Source organism: Notamacropus eugenii, chromosome 6 (genome assembly GCF_028372415.1).
Source record: "Notamacropus eugenii isolate mMacEug1 chromosome 6, mMacEug1.pri_v2, whole genome shotgun sequence".
NCBI lineage: Eukaryota > Metazoa > Chordata > Mammalia > Diprotodontia > Macropodidae > Notamacropus > Notamacropus eugenii.
In genome coordinates, this window is record NC_092877.1 from 259,392,813 (window position 1) to 259,411,333 (window position 18,521).

Below are 18,521 nucleotides of genomic sequence, written 5' to 3' on the forward strand. Positions count from 1 at the left end.
TTTTGTCTTTGTCTTTGCTTCCTCAACAACTAATGTAAGACCCTCTACACTTGTCATTCAGTGGTTTCTGCCTCCTTGTGACCCCCTTTGGGTTTTGTTTTTTTTTTGGCAGAGATATTGGTATGGTTTGCCATTTCCTTCTCCATTTCATCTCATTTTACAGATGAGGAAACTGAGGCAAACGGGATAAAGGGACTTATCCAGGGTCACACAGCTACTAAGTATCAAAGGCCAGATGAGTCCTCCTGACTCCAGGGCCAGTGCCCTATCCACTGCACCACCTTTACACAGGAGGCACTTAAGAAATGTTGAATTAAACTGAGCGAGCCTCTCTTTTGCCTTCATCACACCCTATTATGTTTTGTCATTGCTCTGTGTGTCAGGTCCCTTCTCTTTCTCCCAGAAGAAAATAAGCTATTTGTGGCAGAAACAACATTCTATGGTCCTATCCCACATAGGCTAGGCTAGCTTTCTTCTTAAAGGTTATTGAAACCGTATTGAAAGCTTATCTAGCTCAAGAAGGGATGAGGGAAGGGAAAAAAATATTAAGCATCTGCTATGTGTCAGGCACTGTGCTAAAGGCTTTATAAACCTTTTCTAATTTAATGGTAATGATAATTCACATTTAAACAGTACCTTCTATGTTCTAGGCAGTATGCTATGCACTTTAAAAAAGCTATCTCCTTTAATAATCATACTGGCTAGCATTTACGTTTACCTACTATGTGCCAGGCTTTGGGATAAGCACTTTACAAATATTATGTCATTGGAGCCTTACAACAACCCTGGGAAGTAGGGCTGTGCTCAACCCTATTTTACAGGTGAGGAAACTGAAGCAGTTAAGTGACTTGCCCAAGAATACGCAGCCAACAAATATCTGAAGTGACATTTGAACTCAGGTCTTTCTGACTCATTTGATCCTTATAACAACCTTACAAGATAGGTACTGTTATTATCTCCACTTCACAGATGAGAAAATCGAGGCTGACAGACATAAATCACTTGCCCAGGGCAACATAGCTAGTAGCTATCTGAGTTCAAATGTGAACTTGGGTCTTTCTGACTTCAGGCTCAGTGCTCTATATCTACTGGACCTCTTGGGTGGCGGAGGAGAATGAAGGTCATTGCTACAGCTTCTTAGTAGTCAAGGCACAAATATCCAGGGTATCCTCAGATTATTATCCCTCAGACTTCCAACTAACAAACTAACACAAGTACCTGGAATTTCAATCCAGCTGACTCCATACCATATCCTCACTGAATATTCCCTGCTACTACTAAGTAACCTCCTCTTGTTACCTCTCAAATGTTCTAAGAGTTTTCCATTTTGTTCCAGTCTCAGACTTTAACTACCAGACAATCCTGAATCAGACCATATCTTTGTTTCTTCTTTACCCTATTTATCAATGTCTTTCACATAGTGGATCCAATAAATGATTTTTTTATTTGTTTAATAGAATTCATGGAAGACAAGAATAAAACATTACTCAATCGATTACTCAACTACCTCATAGAAAATACTGTAAATAATCTAGGAAATAATGTAAATAATCACCAGGGCTCTGTGAAAAGTAAATGGTCTAGACCAATTAAGTTTCTTTCTAATAAGACTTGTTGAGTAGTTTTAGATATGCATTCAACAGAAATAATTTTCAAAACTTATCAGTCTGTAAAACAGATCATTTTGTATCCCATTTCCTCAAATAATAATAATTTAAATTTATATAGCGCTTTGATTTTTAGAAAGCAGTTTCCTCACAATAACCCTGTGAGGTAAGTACTACAAATATTATTCTCCCCATTTCACAGGTAAGTTCAGAAGCAATCTATTTGATGAAGATCACATGGTGGGAAGGGACTCAAAATCAGATCTATTAAAAAATAACCAGATCAAGAGAAATCATCTGGTTTATCCATCAGGTTTCTTTATATACATATATATATATATATATATATATATATATATATATATTCATTTTATTTATTTTTAATGTTCTATAATCACCACCATAAAACTTAGATTTCTTCCCCCTACCTCCCTCCCTCTATGCCCCTCCCTCCCCAACACAACATACAATTCTATATAGGATCTACACATACATTCCTATTGAATACATTTTCACTATATTCATGCTGTCTAGAAAAACTAAAATAAATGGGAGAAATCATACAACAAACCAAAACATAATACTCACACACACACACACACACACACACAATGATCTGTTACATTCTGCGATTGAATTCCATAGTTCTTTCTTTGGATGTGGAAGGCATTTTTGCCTTAGAAGACCATTGGGAATTTTTTTTTTAAAGTCCTTGCATTGCTATGAAGATCCAAGTCTACCAGAAAAAACTCTCACACGCTGTGGTCATTGCTGTGTTATCCATCAGATTTCTGACCATCTGAAAGTCTAATGCATTTTCCACCTCCTCAGAATCTTTTAGAACTTACCCAACTTGCTCCAAGAAGAGAAGTTGAGCCCAAGTCCACATTACAAGTCCACATTTCCTCACCTCTTTTTAGGAACTCATGATGACCCCACCCCTTGTTTCTGACCATCAGCATCACCAAACTTTGGTATGAATAGAATTCTACTTTTTGAGATTACTAGCTAGACTCATTTAACAGGAGATAAAGGTTAAAGCTAACCTACCAAATTAAAAAAAAGTTAAAAATAATATTGTTTAGCAATACAATGAAGTATAATTTCCTCAATATTATCTCAAAGAGATTTTAAGTGAAAATAATTCTTTCATTGACCTGAAGAAGTCCAGGTACACTTAATGTATTATCTAGAGTGACTCTAGATAATAGAGTTACCTCATCATAGGATCTAGAAGAACAAAGGATGATAGCAATTATCTCATCTAGTCCTTTCATCTTATAGATAAAAATCTCATGAAGATGGGGTTCTCAGGCTTAGTAGTCAGTAACGCATATTTCACTTAATGGATATTCACCAAACATACCTTCCAACTTAATGGTGATATTTACATATATGTATACATGTATACAATACATACATACATACACATGGTTTTTTTTTAATAAGGCCTGTTAGCAAATAACAACAACAAATCTAATAATAGTACATCAACTCTACCCAGAGGAATTAATTAACTTCTCATGCATCCAGAATCCAGCATGACATTTGAAAAGCTTTTACAATTCAACTAGAAAGTGACGAGATCAAATCTACAAGTCACACACTGAAAGTTAATTTCATTGCTTTATAGCCTTGCCTCATATGTTGTAGTAGCACATTAATATAACTCAGACTAAGGAACTTCCAATTTCAGTGTGATTTATAATTCTTTTCCAGTGGTGGAATTATGTTTATTTAAAATCAGAGACTGTTGGAGCTAGAAGGGATTTTAAGAGGGATGCCTAATCCAAATCCCTCATTTTATATATGGGAAAGTTAAAGCAAAGACCCTTGCGATGATTTGCCCAAAGCCACATGGAAAAGGAAGCTCTGGCCTGAAGTGGAACTAGGACCCAGGTCTCCTGACTTCCAGTTGATGTCTTTCTCACTATGCCACATTTTTATTACTAGATATTTTTATTTACCATGAGCAAATAACATAGAAAATCATGGGTCTAGAACAAAAAGAATCTAATTGGTAGGGAAAAATGACTAAGGAATCAGGAAACCTAGGTCCTGGTCCAAGCCCTGCCACCAATTCACGTATGACCTTGGGCAAATCATTTTATCTCACTAGCTCTTAAGTTCTCGTCTATGAAACAACAAAGCTGGATAGGAGCCTGTCTAAGATGCATTTCACTGCTAACATTTTATTATTCTGTAATTTAACTTGCATAAATAGGAGAAGAATTCAATCAAAATGAAAAAGCAGCCAAAAACCTGGGTAATTTGTCTATATGACCAAAAAATCCAGATATTTGGAAACCTCTAGAATCTAGATGTTTTTAATGAATTTTTATGCTTTTAATTAAATGTTTGAATTTATAATGATCTCTCCTAAAAAAAAAAAAAAGGAGCCCAAAGAAAATCTCATTCAGTGGCATTTAGATTTTTTAAAAAATACTTGAAGGAATATAGTGAAAATCAACCTAAGAAATTCCATACCTGTAACATAGACAACAAATATGAAAGAAGAAAAAATCAGTTTTGATTTCTACTCCTTCAAGTCAGCAAACAACAGGAAAAACCACTTGATTCTGTAAACTTCCAATCATAAAAGTCTATTTCTTAAGTTTGGGGCTATTGCAAATGTTTAAAATGCTTTCATTCATTCAAGCACAAATTATCAAATTCTTTAATAAAGCATTGTGATTTGAGCATATATGTCTGGAGGTCTTCTCCATGAACTCCAGCAAATACCACAAAATCTCCATCTATAGACGTTGTAAAATTAGTGTACACTGTGGATACAGGACACCCCCCTTGGGAAACAGCTTCCTGATAACCAAACACCAGCAAGGGCACTCTGAATTTAATTCCTACAATGCTACGTCACAAACATTAATCATGTACAAAACCAGGCAGAAAGAAGGAAAACAAGCTAACCTATCAAATTTAAAAAAAAAAAAGACTGGTAAAAATAATTTGTCCATTCATATCAAAGAGCTTCTAAAACTGGTTTTTCAGGACTTGGGTGGAGATATTTCTGTCTTGAAACAAGAAACAGAAGCTGAATATTGCCCCTCTCCCAAATTAATCACCTGTTAGGTTTAATGTGAAGCAGTTGACACTGCATGCAGAAAAATCTGGAGGAAAATGAAAGAAAAAATATATTTAAACCACCCCATCCTCACCCCTTGGTCTAGCCTAGCAGAGAGACTAGTGGTGTCCCTTTTTTTTTTTTTTGGCATCTGCCTATCACATCTGGATGGGCATCAAATTGTTTAAATCAAGAATAATAAAGCTGCCAGTAACTGAACAATACACATTTAAATAATTTTCCTGAAGTTATCATCTCTCAAAACAGAGATTGTTTGTTTAATTATTAAGTGTTCAGAGTTGAGAAATGACCTAGTGAGAGCTGGTCTAGCTCCTTCTTTTAAAAGACAGGATCTATATTTGCTCAGGACTCCCCAGATGAAATCTCTCACAATAAAAACTGAATAAACTATTGATCATGATACCTAACAACATATAAAGCCAAGAAACTAGAAATAGAATGATCTACAAACCACAAGAACTACCAAGGGAAGAGAGCTACTCTCTAAAGGCTGGCTGAACAAACCAGTCAAAACTTAAGTGAAAGGAAAAGTTCACATAGGAAGAGTTCCAGTTTAAGAGAAGGATAAGTGATGCAAGAAATTTATCTCATTTATTTGCACTGGTAGAATTCACCTTACCTCCCTTTAGCAGAGAACCAGGGCTTCTCAAGCAGATGGTCTGGAGTGGTTCCCCAACCTGAAACTGACGTGTAGCTAAAGATGACTGCAGGTAGAATCAACCTCTATCTGACTTTTAATGAATAGTTTAGAGGCTTCTCCCTCAACGGCTGAGTCACTCAGGGAGGAGGAGGTGAGGAGTGTGAAATAGGGTGCCACCTAGAACACAAATAGCAGTTCAATTAAAAGCAGCAGAGTCCCTGAAACTTCTGTCCCGGGTGAATTCTTTACGCAATTTATGGCCCTATTGTGCCAAAAATTATACCTATCAACACATTTCGTTGATGCCAGTGAAGTAGCATAACTGTTCCACTGTGTAACTGGGAGAGTATCCAATCATTTAAAAAGAAATTTAAAAGCTGAATTTGGAAAGATTCTCCATCTTGAAAGCTGATGCATAGGTACAAGATGGAATCTAGGCACCCCGAAGGAAAAATGCTCCTTCAGGAGAGAAAAGTCCTAAGTGTACATGCATTTCAAGGACAGTCCAGAGAAATGTATAATGCAAATATTGCCAAATGGAACATTTTATTATATGGGATCAGGCACAAAGACACCATCTGAACAAAACTTGTTTTCCTGGATAGAAGGAAGGGGGAAGAGAAAATAAGAGAATCTGAGATCTCCTACTATTGCTCCTATGAATAAAGAGTGCAAAGAAACAAATTATTTCAGATTTTTTTCAAGTTTGAGGGAAGTGAAATATTTCATTATCCTTTTGCTCTTTTCTCAGAATGTACCTTGTTAGAGGATAAGGAACAAGTCTCAATGACTAGCCTCTTGGGTGGAGCCTACCACAACATGTTTCCTAATCAACGTATTTTAAAATAAACTTATTTCCTATCATTCAAGAATCTTTTCAGATGTTCAACTTTAATAAAATAAACCAGTTCTTTAGAGTTTCTGAAGACATAAAACCAATGAATTTTAGAGCTAAGAGATTTTGAAGATCATTTAGCTACCTTTCTTCATCTGTCACACAATTCACCAAGTTCTACCAGTTAAGCAGGTCTGCCACACAGTACAATTCAACTAGGACTTCATCAATGATTATAGTAATAAACAGGAAGATTTAACATTGTAGATCATAGTAATTAACAACATTCAACCAGTATTAGGGGAGTTACCACACCTATTCCTCTAACTCTCAGGAACAAAAGATATTTTTATGCAATAAAACAAAAAAGTCTATAAAATTCTATTATTTAGTATTTCTATGCTACCTGATATGCAAAGCATTTTAAAAACATAATTATTAGTTATTTCTCACAATAATGCCATGATGTTGATAGGTCAGTAACATTACAGAGGAAAAAAATTGAAAAAGGTATGACACCCCCAATTAGAAAACAAATTAGCAAGAAGGCATCAGATTAGAATTTACCCTAACTGGATGCCACTGAAATTTGCATTACTTTATAAAGGTACAAGCAGAAAATGAAACTAGAAGAGTTTTGAAGCAAACTTATCCATCATAACATTTTCTTACATATGTGATACAATGTGAGCAGTTTGTTGAGCCAATGAGGCCCTGGGGACAGAGGGAGAAAGAAGACATTGTTCAAGTGGCAGCTCTAGAGCAGACCTTGAAGGAAACCAGCGGGTCCCTTAAACCAAAAAAAACAAAATAAAACCAAAAAAAACCCCTGATTTTTTTTGAATGCTCAAAAAGTTTCAAGGTCACTGTACTAAATTATACATCTGCATGGTTGAAGTTCCTTGATGTATATGTGAAAACATTAGTACCAGAGGAAAAGGAGTTCACCTTGCAAGATGAATATACATAATATACATCTTGGTTTTGATGACTAGAGTTTTATATCTATATGGAATTGACAATTGTCTTATTTATATTTCACCTACCAGAATTCCCATCTTCCATATCTTTGTTTTTTCTCTCTAAGCCCCAAATCTAAGAAAATAAATGTCATTTCCAAACATGTAACCCAAATTTGTATAGTCTATTCCTGGAAGAGGATGTTAAAAAAAATATTGAGTTGCATAAAATTCAAGGATCATGTTAGAGAAGCCTGATCAGCCCATGATTTAGTAGGTAGAATATACTTGCTTTGACTTCACTCAGGTCTTAAGGAGTGAAGTCTTCTAAGTGATGTCAAACTCAAATAGAAACAGATCCCTGCAGTCACATATTGACTTAGAAAACCTGGAATTAATATTATCTATACTGTATTGTATTGTATTGTATTACATTTCACAATTGCATTTTAATCTGGTTCTGGCTGAACTTGGGAGATTTTGCAGATACTCGCCATGCTCAGAGGGACCTTACTCTTTCCCCATTCTGAGACTTGAACAGTATAAAAGGATTATTTGAGTGTATCATCTTTGGAAAGTTTTGAGGCTCTCCTCTCTCTCTTTGTGTCTCTCTGTCTCTGTGTCTATCTGTCTCTCACTCTCTTTTTCAAGTGATTAGAGGACAGACCTGTGATTTCGTCAATGAATCTAACAAAACAGATCAACACTTTCTCTGTAATTTATAATCTTAGAGAGCTGCACTGGGGATTAGGTGACTGTCCTAAGGTTACATAGCCAGTATGTGTAGAAGGGATGAGAACTGAACCCAGATCTTCCTGACTTCAAAGGCAGCGATCTATTCACTACATCATGGTGTATCAGTAAAAGAATGTCATAAGGACCATAAGTGACAGATTAGAACTGAAAAGGATTGTAAAAGTAATCTAGCCAATCCCACTCCCTTCCAGTTTTACAGATAAGGAAACTGAGTCCTGAAGGGTAGAAATGACTTGCTCAATGTCAGAGGTAGTGAAGAGAAGACCCAGGATTCAAGTCCAGAGTGCTAGCCTAAGTCTAGAATTCTCCCTACACTATACCATCCAGTTCTTTAAAGGGAGGACCTGTGCTTTGTATTGTGAAGTATGCAATGAAATTCACTTAATACCATATATTTGCAAGTCAGTACCACCTTACTGGGAAGCAAAGAGGCATGGTGGAGAAAATGCTGGACCTGAAGTCAAGAAGGCATCTTCTTGAGTTCAAATCCAGATTCAGACACTTACTAGCTATGCAACTCTGTGCCAGTCACTTAATCCTCTTTGCCTCAGTTTCCTCTTCTGTAAAATGAGCTGGAGAAGGAAATGTATCTTTTCTAAGAAATGGAGTCATGAAGAGTCTGATACAACAAAATAAAAGCAACTCTTTAATGATCCCCAATAGACACACAAAATTTTCACTAAAAACTGCAACTAAACTAGTGTTAGGTGCTTGTCTCACTGCATTCTAATCTACTAAACTGTGGAATCTTAAAGGCTGTTATTTAGAGAGGTAGAGGGCTTCCATTTGCCTGCCTTTCCAATGAAGAAAATAAATGTTATGTGAATGTAAACACAAAAGAGATATCATGAGGGTGATAATTACAAAGCAGATTTCTCTTTGACTGGGTATAGATGGACGTCAGAATTAATGAAATAACAGCCAGTGGTGCATATGCTGGCTATGTTGCTTAATCTATTTTAACTAAGCTAAAGTCATGTGGTTTCATGTGGATCCCACTGAAGAGGCAGTGAGAAATCTGGTATGTTCCATTAGCAACTACAGTACTGACTCATTAATGGTCCCATGTGAATCACTTAACCTCTCTAAGCCTGTCTGCATGTTGGTAAAAAGGAGTTAATGATGCTTACTGTCTCCTTCCTAACTTTGCAGGGCAGAATAGAAGTACAGCCTGTCCTTTCATGGCCTATCCCTGCTCCATCCTACCCCAGGAAGAGAAGGCTTGGAGGCAAGATCTAAAAGGTTCTCCAGGTTTCCTCCTCCACACATAACAGATATATTTGCCCAAGGAAACACACCAAAAAGGCCTGGTTAGAAACAGAGGAGTTTCAGTTTGGAAGAAAGTAAGCTAGTTCTTGTTCCATGAAGACTTGCAGTACCCATTTCCCTACTGGAAATCCCATATGGTAGCCTTTAAAGAAGACATTCCCTCCAGTTCTCTTCATCTACAAATTTCCAACCCAACTCTTGTAAGTTACCTTAGTGCCCTCAGGAACAACACCTGGAACTCCCTTGCTTGACCCCTAATCCCTGGGTTCTAGCTTTCCTCTCTGGTTTTCCCACAATTCAATCAGTCTTCTAATCCGTAAGCCTTACTCTTCATGATCTAAATCAGTCCTTTTTAAACTGTATGTGGAGACTCCACATGGAAGTCGTGAAAAATTTGGTAACAGTAGAAGGTTTCTTCTGAATGCACAACAACCAAAAGTTAATTCAAAATCAAACACGCAATGAATCCATGGTGTTTGTGGCAGCACTTGCCCATGTTGCATTACGCAACTTCACTTCACTGCAGCCTTGGTTCTGAGCACAGACCTGTGCACTTTGCATTGCTCATGCCTTCAGGCCATGCAAGGCCAACCAATGCTGCTGAAAAGGGAAAAGGGGTTGAGAAGAGAAAAAGTTTAAGAAGCCCTGATCTAAATCACTGACCCTAAATTGTATAGGCCACAGCCAGGCACTTGGGTTGACTCGTCTTAAGCATTATAGACAAAATTATTCATAGCTACACCTTTAAGATTGGACCTAGGATCATGTCAATCCAGAGCTCTAGTTTTGGACATTGTTACATATGATAGTCTGTGTGTGAAAGAGAGGACTTTACACGTGTGTCTTTATTTGTGTGTCTGTCTCGGATGGTGAAATCTTAGAAGGCAGAAGTTATGACTTAATAATATCTTCATAATAACTCAAACACAGAATTTCAGAGCTGGAAGGGACCTCATGGATCTTTTAAGTCAATTCTTACCTTGAAGTAAACAAAACAAAAAACAAAAAAAAAACCCTTTACACATTCTGAGGAGTGCTCATTCAGGCTTCACTTGAAGACTTTAAGTGATAGAGAGCCTGCTCCATCCCCTGGCAGCCCATTCAATATTTCTTTAGTTTTAATTGCTGGGAAGTTTTCTTTCTATCAAACCGTTTGGCAACATCTCTGTCCTCTGGGGCAAGCTGAACAAGTTAATGACTTCTTTGGTGGAACGCTCCCTTAAATACTTGAAAATAGCTATGATAACCCACTCCTCAAGTTTCCCCTTTTCCAAACTAAACATCCCTAATTCCTTCAGCTCTCCTCATATAGAATACTTTAGGCTCTTGACCTGCCTCTGGATACTCTGCAGTTTACCAAAGTCCTTCCTAAAGGGTGGTAGCCAGAGGAGAACACAATAACTCTCCAGAGGTGGTCTGCCCACAATGAATCTTATTCCTCAATATTATTCCCCTCTGGTGAGGAATATAAGGAGCCTCCTCAACTCCCTCAAAGAAGAGGCCCCTAACAGGGAAGCTGACTCATTCAGTCTGAGTGAGTTCAATAGGAATGACCCAAGCCCCCTTTCCAGTCAGAAAGTTTGAATTTCAACTAGCTTCCAATTTCCCAGAATTTTTACCTCCTCCCACTCCTCACTAGCTTGGATCAGCACCAATCCTCAGGTTCAGGGGCCTCTCTCCCTTCCCTCAGTGCCCAGTCCTATTAGACTTTCATGATGGCATATTTGCCAGGGTTCTGTATAGTGGACAATGCCTTCCTAGTCACCAGTGGAGTGAAACAGGGCTGTGTGCTTGCTCCCATGCTTTTTAGCATGATGTTTTCAGCCATGTTGACAAATGCGTTCAATGAGGATGAACACGGCATCAAGGCCAACTACCGTACTGATAGTAAATTCTTGAATTTGAAAAGGCTACAAGCCAAGACCAAAGTGGAGGAAATTGTGGTGCATGATTTTCTGTTTGCAGATGATTGTGCACTCGATGCAGCCTCTGAAGCTGAGATGACATTGTATGGATCAACTCTCTGCTGCCTGTGCTAATTTTGGCCTAATAATCAACATCAAGAAAATACAGGTGCTCCATCAGCCACCACCACACCATCCGTAAGTGGAACCATCAGTTACAACAAATGGGGAAGTCTTGAATGCTGTGGATAAGTTCACTTACCTTGGTAGTATACTTTTCAGGGATGTACTCATTGATAAAGAGGTTGACACATGCATTGCCAGAGCTAGCTCACTGTTTGGGAAGCTCCAAAGAAAAGTTTGGGAGAGAAGAGGTGTTAGACTGACTACCAAACTGAAGGTCTACAGAGCCGTTGTGCTGACCTCATTGTTGTATGCCTGTGAAACATGGACAGTCTACCAGCGCCATGCCAGGAAAGTGAATCACTTCCACTTGAACAGTCTTAGGAAGGTTCTGAGGATCACCTGGCATGATAAGGTACCAGACACTGAGGTCCTTGCTCAAACTAAACTGCCAAGCATTCAAACTATGCTTCAGAGAGTGCAACTCTGATGGGCTGGGCATGTTGTTTGAATACAAAATGTATGCTTGCCAAAAAGATTATTTTGTGGAGAACTTGCATTGGGCAGGCGATCACATGGTAGTCAGAAGAAGCAATGCAAGGGCACCCTCAAGAACTTTGGAATTGATTCTGTAACAGGGGAGACAATGGCACAGGGCTGCTCAGCATGGCATGCCCACATCAGAAAGGGTGCTGTACTCTATGAGCAAAGCAGAACTGAAACAGCACAAAGAAAACACAGGATGGGCAAATTTGGAGTAACCACCCCAAATGTTCACACAGACTATCTGTGCCCCATCTATGGTAAAGCATTCCAAGCTCATATTGGTGTGATCAGCCACAGTCATACACATTGAAACTTCACTTTATCATGGTGATGCCATTTTGGTCTTCTAGTCCTATTAGACTGATTTAAAAAACAAAACAAAACACCCTATTAAAAACTCATCAGATTTTACTGACTGGGGAGAGGAGGTTCTCATTCCTTTGGGATCTTACCACAGTGCTCAGTTCCTTCCAGGGCCTTGTCAGATGACCATTTCTACCATTCTTCCTGAGTACCCTACATCTTGTGAATATATTTCCTCAATAGAGCCTGCCTTATTGTCATTGTAAACTCCATGTTGCCTTGTACTAGTTTTTTGATATTCTGAACTTTCTTAAGCTTCTGTTAACAGATCTCTTAATGAAGCCAAAGATCACATTCACCTTTTGGACTTCTGTAACTGACTGCCACAGAACCATATATACAGTGGGATCTCACGAAGTTTTTTTTTAACAGATTGAAATGACTACAGATTATAAATATACTCATGGGATCTCAGGTAGTGAGATTGAGCCCAGTGTTGGGGATCAGAAGGCCCATGTGACATTTATCTATGTGACTGTCAAACACTCTAAACCAGAGGTGGAGAACCTGTGTCCTTGAGGCCACGTGTGACCTTCTAGGTCCTCAAGTGCAGCCCTTTGACTGAATCCAGGTTTCACAGAACAAATCTTTTTATTAAAGGGATTTGTTCTGTGAAGTTTGGATTCAGTCAAAGGGCCGCACTTGAGGACCTAGAGGGCCATATGTGGCCTCAAGATTGCAGGTTCCCCACCACTGCTTTAGACATTAGTTTCTTCATCTTTAAAAGTGAGATCATAGTATTTATGCTTAAAGGTAGCTTGGTGGCATAGTGGAAAGAGGACAGTCAGTCAAGAAGACTTGCGTTCAAATCTAACCGCAAACACTTATTAAGTCACCGTTTGCCTCAATTTTCTCACCTGTAAAATGGAGATAATAATTGCACCTACCACTGAAGGCTGTTGTGAAGAAATGAATTGTTGTAAAGCACTTAGCACAGTGCCTGGAACATAGCAGGCCCTATATAAATGTGAGCTAATGCTATTATTATCATTACACTGATTCCACAAAGTCGTTCGTTGTAAGAATTAAAAACAGGATAAGAACATTCTTTGCGACCCTAATCTTATAAAAATGTAATCTATTAAAATGTGCAATCATCTGTGCCCTGAGAGGTGGAAGCAAAGATCTTTTCAGATTAAATGTATATTTTTATTTTTAAGTATCTTGTAAAATGACCAATAGACTTTCCTGTATAAAAATAGTCTATAACCATTTCCATTAAGTCCCGTTAGAATAGCCAATGATTTCCTACCATTTTTTGGTTTATAGGAAAATTAAGTAATTTTGCAACAACTACAACCTTCCTCTTCCCATCTTATCTTACCACCAACACACTTTTCCAAAAGAATCTGAATGGCATCTCTCTCTTTCTCTCTCTCTTTCTCTCTCTCTCTCTCTCTCTCTCTCTCTCTCTGTCTTCCTCCCTCCCATCTGTCATAGATCTATTTACCCATCTGTGATGCATAGGTAACAAATATATATATACATATATACATATATATATACATACATATATATATATATATATATATATATAAAAACTGTATATGGGTACTTTATGTATTTATACATTGCATTGACCAGACTTATGATTTCATAGATTGGTTATTCCCAGTGCAGAAACTCCCTCTACCAATACAAATTGATACATGCTGTCCAATTTATAGTCTTTAATTGCTGTTTGGAGTGCAGCAAAATTAGACACCTTGCTCAAGGTCAAATAATCCAGTGCTCGTCAGAGGCCATACATGAACTAAAAACTTCCCAATTCTGAAGCTGCTTCTCTATACACTGTGCATTAGTGTGTGTGTATGTGTGCATGTGTGTAAATCATTATAATACATGTACAAATAATTTATAGTATTAAAATCAAATTTCTATTCAGAATTAAGAGGCAATTTCATATTTCCTCTTGATATTACTTTAGATGACATAAGGTCATCTAAGAAACCATAGCTGGTTATTACTGATATAAAGTGTATACCTATCATTTTCTTACTTATAGCTTAAAAAAAATTAATTAAATAAGCTCATTCACACTCTTTACCTCTTCTGTGGTAGGAGCAATATCCTAATCCCTGCTCTCATGCAAGTAAAGCTATTTTTTTTCCTTTAAAAGTACTGGAGTCATCCTTTAGATTTGCTTGGTCCGGGGGACCAAAGGCTAAGACTGCTGCCATTCTGGTCACCTAAGTACAAAGCAGATGAGAAATTCCAGGCACCCACTCTGATGCTTGGCTAGTGGACAACGGACGACTCATACAAGCAAGCTTTATTCAGCTAAATCAACTCTGGGAATCCTAAAAGCACATCCTCATTGAGCATTCTCCTGCTATGGCTAAATAAATCTTTTTTGTTAACTGCTGAATGACCTACAAATTTCTCATTTCATTCCAATATCAAAGAATCCTGAATCAGACCCAGCCCAGAACACTTCCTAAAGATATTTGCATTTTTATGGGCATCAGAGCCTTAAGGTAAAATAGAGAATGTCATTTATTTTCAGACTCTCCTTTATCCAGCCTTTAGCTCTGCTGGGTACTAGGAAGAGAAGACTACAAAAGAATGAGTTAAGATGAATCACTTTGTTCACTTTCTGACAGAGAGGTGCTGAACTTAAAAATGCATAAAAAAATCATACATGCATTTTCAGACTTGGCTAAGGTGGCAATTTGTCTGGCCAAACTACACAGCTGTATATTCAGATTTTCATATTTAAAATTTGCTCAGGGTGGGGTTGGGAATGGGGAGAAATGGTAGAGGGAGACACAGACTATTTTTTAAAATGTTTATTAGCTGAAAAAATTAAATGTAAAAAAGTGGGGGTGTTGGGAATCAAATGACTTCATGGGCTATATAAATGTCATTTATCCATTAAACAAAAGAAAAGAAAGACTGCATATTTGAACATTTACAAGGCTGCACCCACACATAAAACACCTTATACATACTTGACAGAGAAATTGGGCAAGGGAAACCAAATGAGCTGATCCAGATCTGTGTATGACCTAAATAGGAATGTCGAGGTCTCCACAAAATGACAAATATACACATCCATTCAAAACAATAACTCATATTTATACAGCTCTTTATCAGGTACAATAGCTAATTTATATACTCCTTTATCAGGTATCACAAATGCCCTGAGAAGTAAGTAGAGCAGGTGTTATTGATTTCCCCACGTTACCCTAAGGAAAATGAATGTCATAGAGATGAGGTGATTTGTTCAAGGTCCCACAGATAGTTTGCAGAACCAGTCCTAAAACCCAGGTCAGTGGAGTCAGGTCCAGGCTTTGCTCTATTAAACCTCATTGTCTCCCAAAATAAATCGTTCTGATCTTATGGTCATTTGTCTTTATCAAAGGAGACAGTTGGGGCAACAATCTATATCTTATTTATGTAACTCTCATTATTTGCATTCACACTGCTTATATAAGAAATCAAAAGTGACAGTTCCAGTCTTTAGGCAAAGGGTGGAAATGGAGACTGTGGAGATAAGCAAATAGCCCAGAGAAATGAATGACAGCTTTCACTGTTCCACAAAACTGAAGTAACTTCAAGTTCAGCCCTGTGTTTAGTTCTTTAACCTATGTAAATCAACCCTGCCTTTTCTAAAAAAATGCCTTTAGACTCACAGTTCCACCCTGTAGAGGTGATCTGCCATACTTGAAGAGGACCAGTGATATCACAATGTTGGGATCACAAAGTAAAGTTAGTTCCATTGTGGCCCATCAGTCCAGTAATAGAGTCCAGTAGGAGTTGGAAGGCTCCACCACAAGTAGTACCTTTGAACATTTGGGATAGAGATGTCTCTAGGGAATCCCAGTGCAGAGAGAAGTGCCCTGGCACTTAGAATCTTAGAATTTCAGAGCTTACATAGATCTAGTTCAACCCCCTCATTTTAATGAGGAAATTAAAGCCTAGAAAAGTTGAATGACTTGTTGAGTGACTTACCCAGAGTCACCCAGTTGATAAGTGGCAGAACTGGAATGAATACCCACCCCTCCTCTGTTTCTTCTTGTATATCACCTTGTTGAGAAACAACTGACTTCTTTTCCTCTACAGCGATTTATTTCTACGACTAGAAGGGAACACATTGAAGATAGCCTCTGAAGTCCTTTCCAACTGAGGTGTGATTCATCCAAAGAGACATTTCTGATTGGACTATTTGGGTTTCTTCTCTCCAACCTGTCTCCTCCAATGTATCTATTTTATCTGCGAATATGGAAACAGGAAGTATATATCGACTTTATAAAACCATGTCCAGCACTAGGTAGAAAGCATAAGCCATCTTAAAAGTGTGCAATCCCTACCCAAGTGCCATCACCCACCAGACACTGATCAACAGTCACAATGCACAAGTCAATACAATTCTTTCGTTGCAATTTTTGTAGAATTGTAAAGTCCTTGACAGCAGGGACTATGTCACTTTCAGTTTGCTTCTGTTTTATCTGCATAGCATAGTGCTTTGCCCCAAGTAGGAGCCTAATAAATATTCATAGGATCATAGATTTAGAATTGGATGACACAATAGAAGTCATCTTGTTCAAATCCTTAACTTTATAGTAGAGAATACTAAGATATAAGAAAAATTAAGTGACATTCCACATTATCAAAAAATTTAAGTGGCAGCATTGTAATTTGAACTAAATACTTTTGCTGTTCAGTTTATGTCCAACTCTTCATGACCCCATTTGGGGTTTTGTTGGCAAAGATGCTGGAGTGGCTTGCCATTTCCTTTTCCAGCTCATTTTATAGATGAAAAAACAGAGTTAAGCAACTTGCCCAGGGTCACACAGCTAATAAGTGTCTGAGGCCATTTTTGAACTCAGGTCTTCCTGATTCCCGCCCAATACTGTCAGTGGATAGAGACCACCAGCTGTCCTGAGAAATCCAAATCCCAAACTTATTCTACTATTAAGTGGGATATAATTAATAATCAAGTAACAGCATATTACTTTACTGTCTGATGGAGATTTCATTAGATTCGGGTCTACAAATGACCACCCCCACCACTCCCTGCTCAGCTTTTGATGGGACCTTGAGCTATGAATGTTTTTTACATTTTCAGAGCCAATAAGCCCTACAAAAGAAGAAGTAGGCTGGGTTTGGCAAAACTCTGAAAAAACGTTCTGTGTACTTAATCTTCCCTTTCCTGTCTCTTTCTTCCCTAAAGGCACTGCTCCTGACCCTTTTAAAACCTTCTTTCCCTAAGTCCTTTCCCATCTTTTTCCATCCAATAGGTGGAAGAAAAGAATCCAATCAACTTATTCATATGGCAGATAAAGTTAATAAATGAAGCTGAGCAGAACAAGTAGGACCCTAATTCCCTTGTAAATATGCAAATGAATAAATATGAAATAGTAAAAAATTTCAGATTTCAGAAAAATATATGGAAAAGTATTCTTCTGAACAGTGGCACCCTCTCATCACCTCTTTTCCATGGCTGCTTTTTTCTATTTATTCTAAGACAAGGAATGGATAGAGAGCTATGGATAGGAAGATACACAGAAAATATGAAAAAATATAGATAGGAGAATTAAGCTTGTTTACTATGTAAATTGTTGACATTTTCTAACGGAAGGTTTAATCTCATCTATAAAGCTTTTAATTAAAGGGGGGTGAGGCAGAGAGGGAAAGGAAGGAAAAGAAGAAGGGAAGGAAGAAGGGAAGGAAGGAATCCAGACTTAGCAACACAATGACTAGCTATTTCATTAAATGTTCAATTTCACATACTGTGGTGAATGTTTTTTTTTCCTCGTGCATCTTGCACATTAATTTAACCCAGAGTAATATATCATTATGTGTTCTGTCTGTTCACACTTTCCTCCTATTTGGGGATGAGGCGGATGCTGGGGAAAGCTTAATGGGAAAGGTATAAGTTTTTTCTATCCGTTCACAGAACTGCCTTCAAAGGATCAGTCCTCAAGAAGGTTACTCCAATTCTGGACATTTCCTCAGTCAACCTGACCAGCCTTCTAATCTTCAAAAGTATGGATCTACCAGTTCTAAAGGGCTATAGACCTTTGTCTGCCCTGCTCTCCCTTCTTCATTCCTATTCCCTTTTTGTTTATATATTCTAGTAATAAAAGCTGAAAATTAAATTTTCTCTTCCAGAAAAAATTATTGTAAATTTATTTTTTAATGTGTAAAATAATTGCTCCCTCAAACAGAAGGACAATGCTATTTTGTACATAGTATGACTGAAATAATCGTATCTGGGCTTGGAGTCTGTATCTGAGCAAACTACCAGCTTAAAACAGAACAAGCAGACAGGGCCTACCCATTCCTGTGCCCTTTTTAGTCAGCATGCCTATGAATGTATATGACCAGATTTTCCCTTTCATTGCTTCCCATTGTTTCTGTCCAAGGGTATAATTAATTTCCATCTTAATTTATACCTAGCTTGGCTCAAG

The 18,521-nt window shown here is 37.8% G+C and overlaps 1 protein-coding gene across 8 annotated transcripts in view; it reads right to left on the bottom strand.

Moving 5' to 3' along the window:
- Window positions 1-5,514, bottom strand: part of SCEL (sciellin) — a 143,240-nt gene extending 137,726 nt beyond the window's left edge. For 3 of the 8 annotated variants that reach the window (XM_072622176.1, XM_072622174.1, XM_072622175.1), the window contains exon 1: window positions 5,330-5,511. The gene's annotated coding sequence lies outside the window, so the exon portion shown is untranslated. Of the gene's footprint in view, window positions 1-5,329 lie in introns of all 8 variants that reach the window. The other 5 variants (XM_072622177.1, XM_072622180.1, XM_072622178.1 and 2 more) reach the window with 4 other exon arrangements.
- Window positions 5,515-18,521: the final 13,007 nt, after the last annotated feature.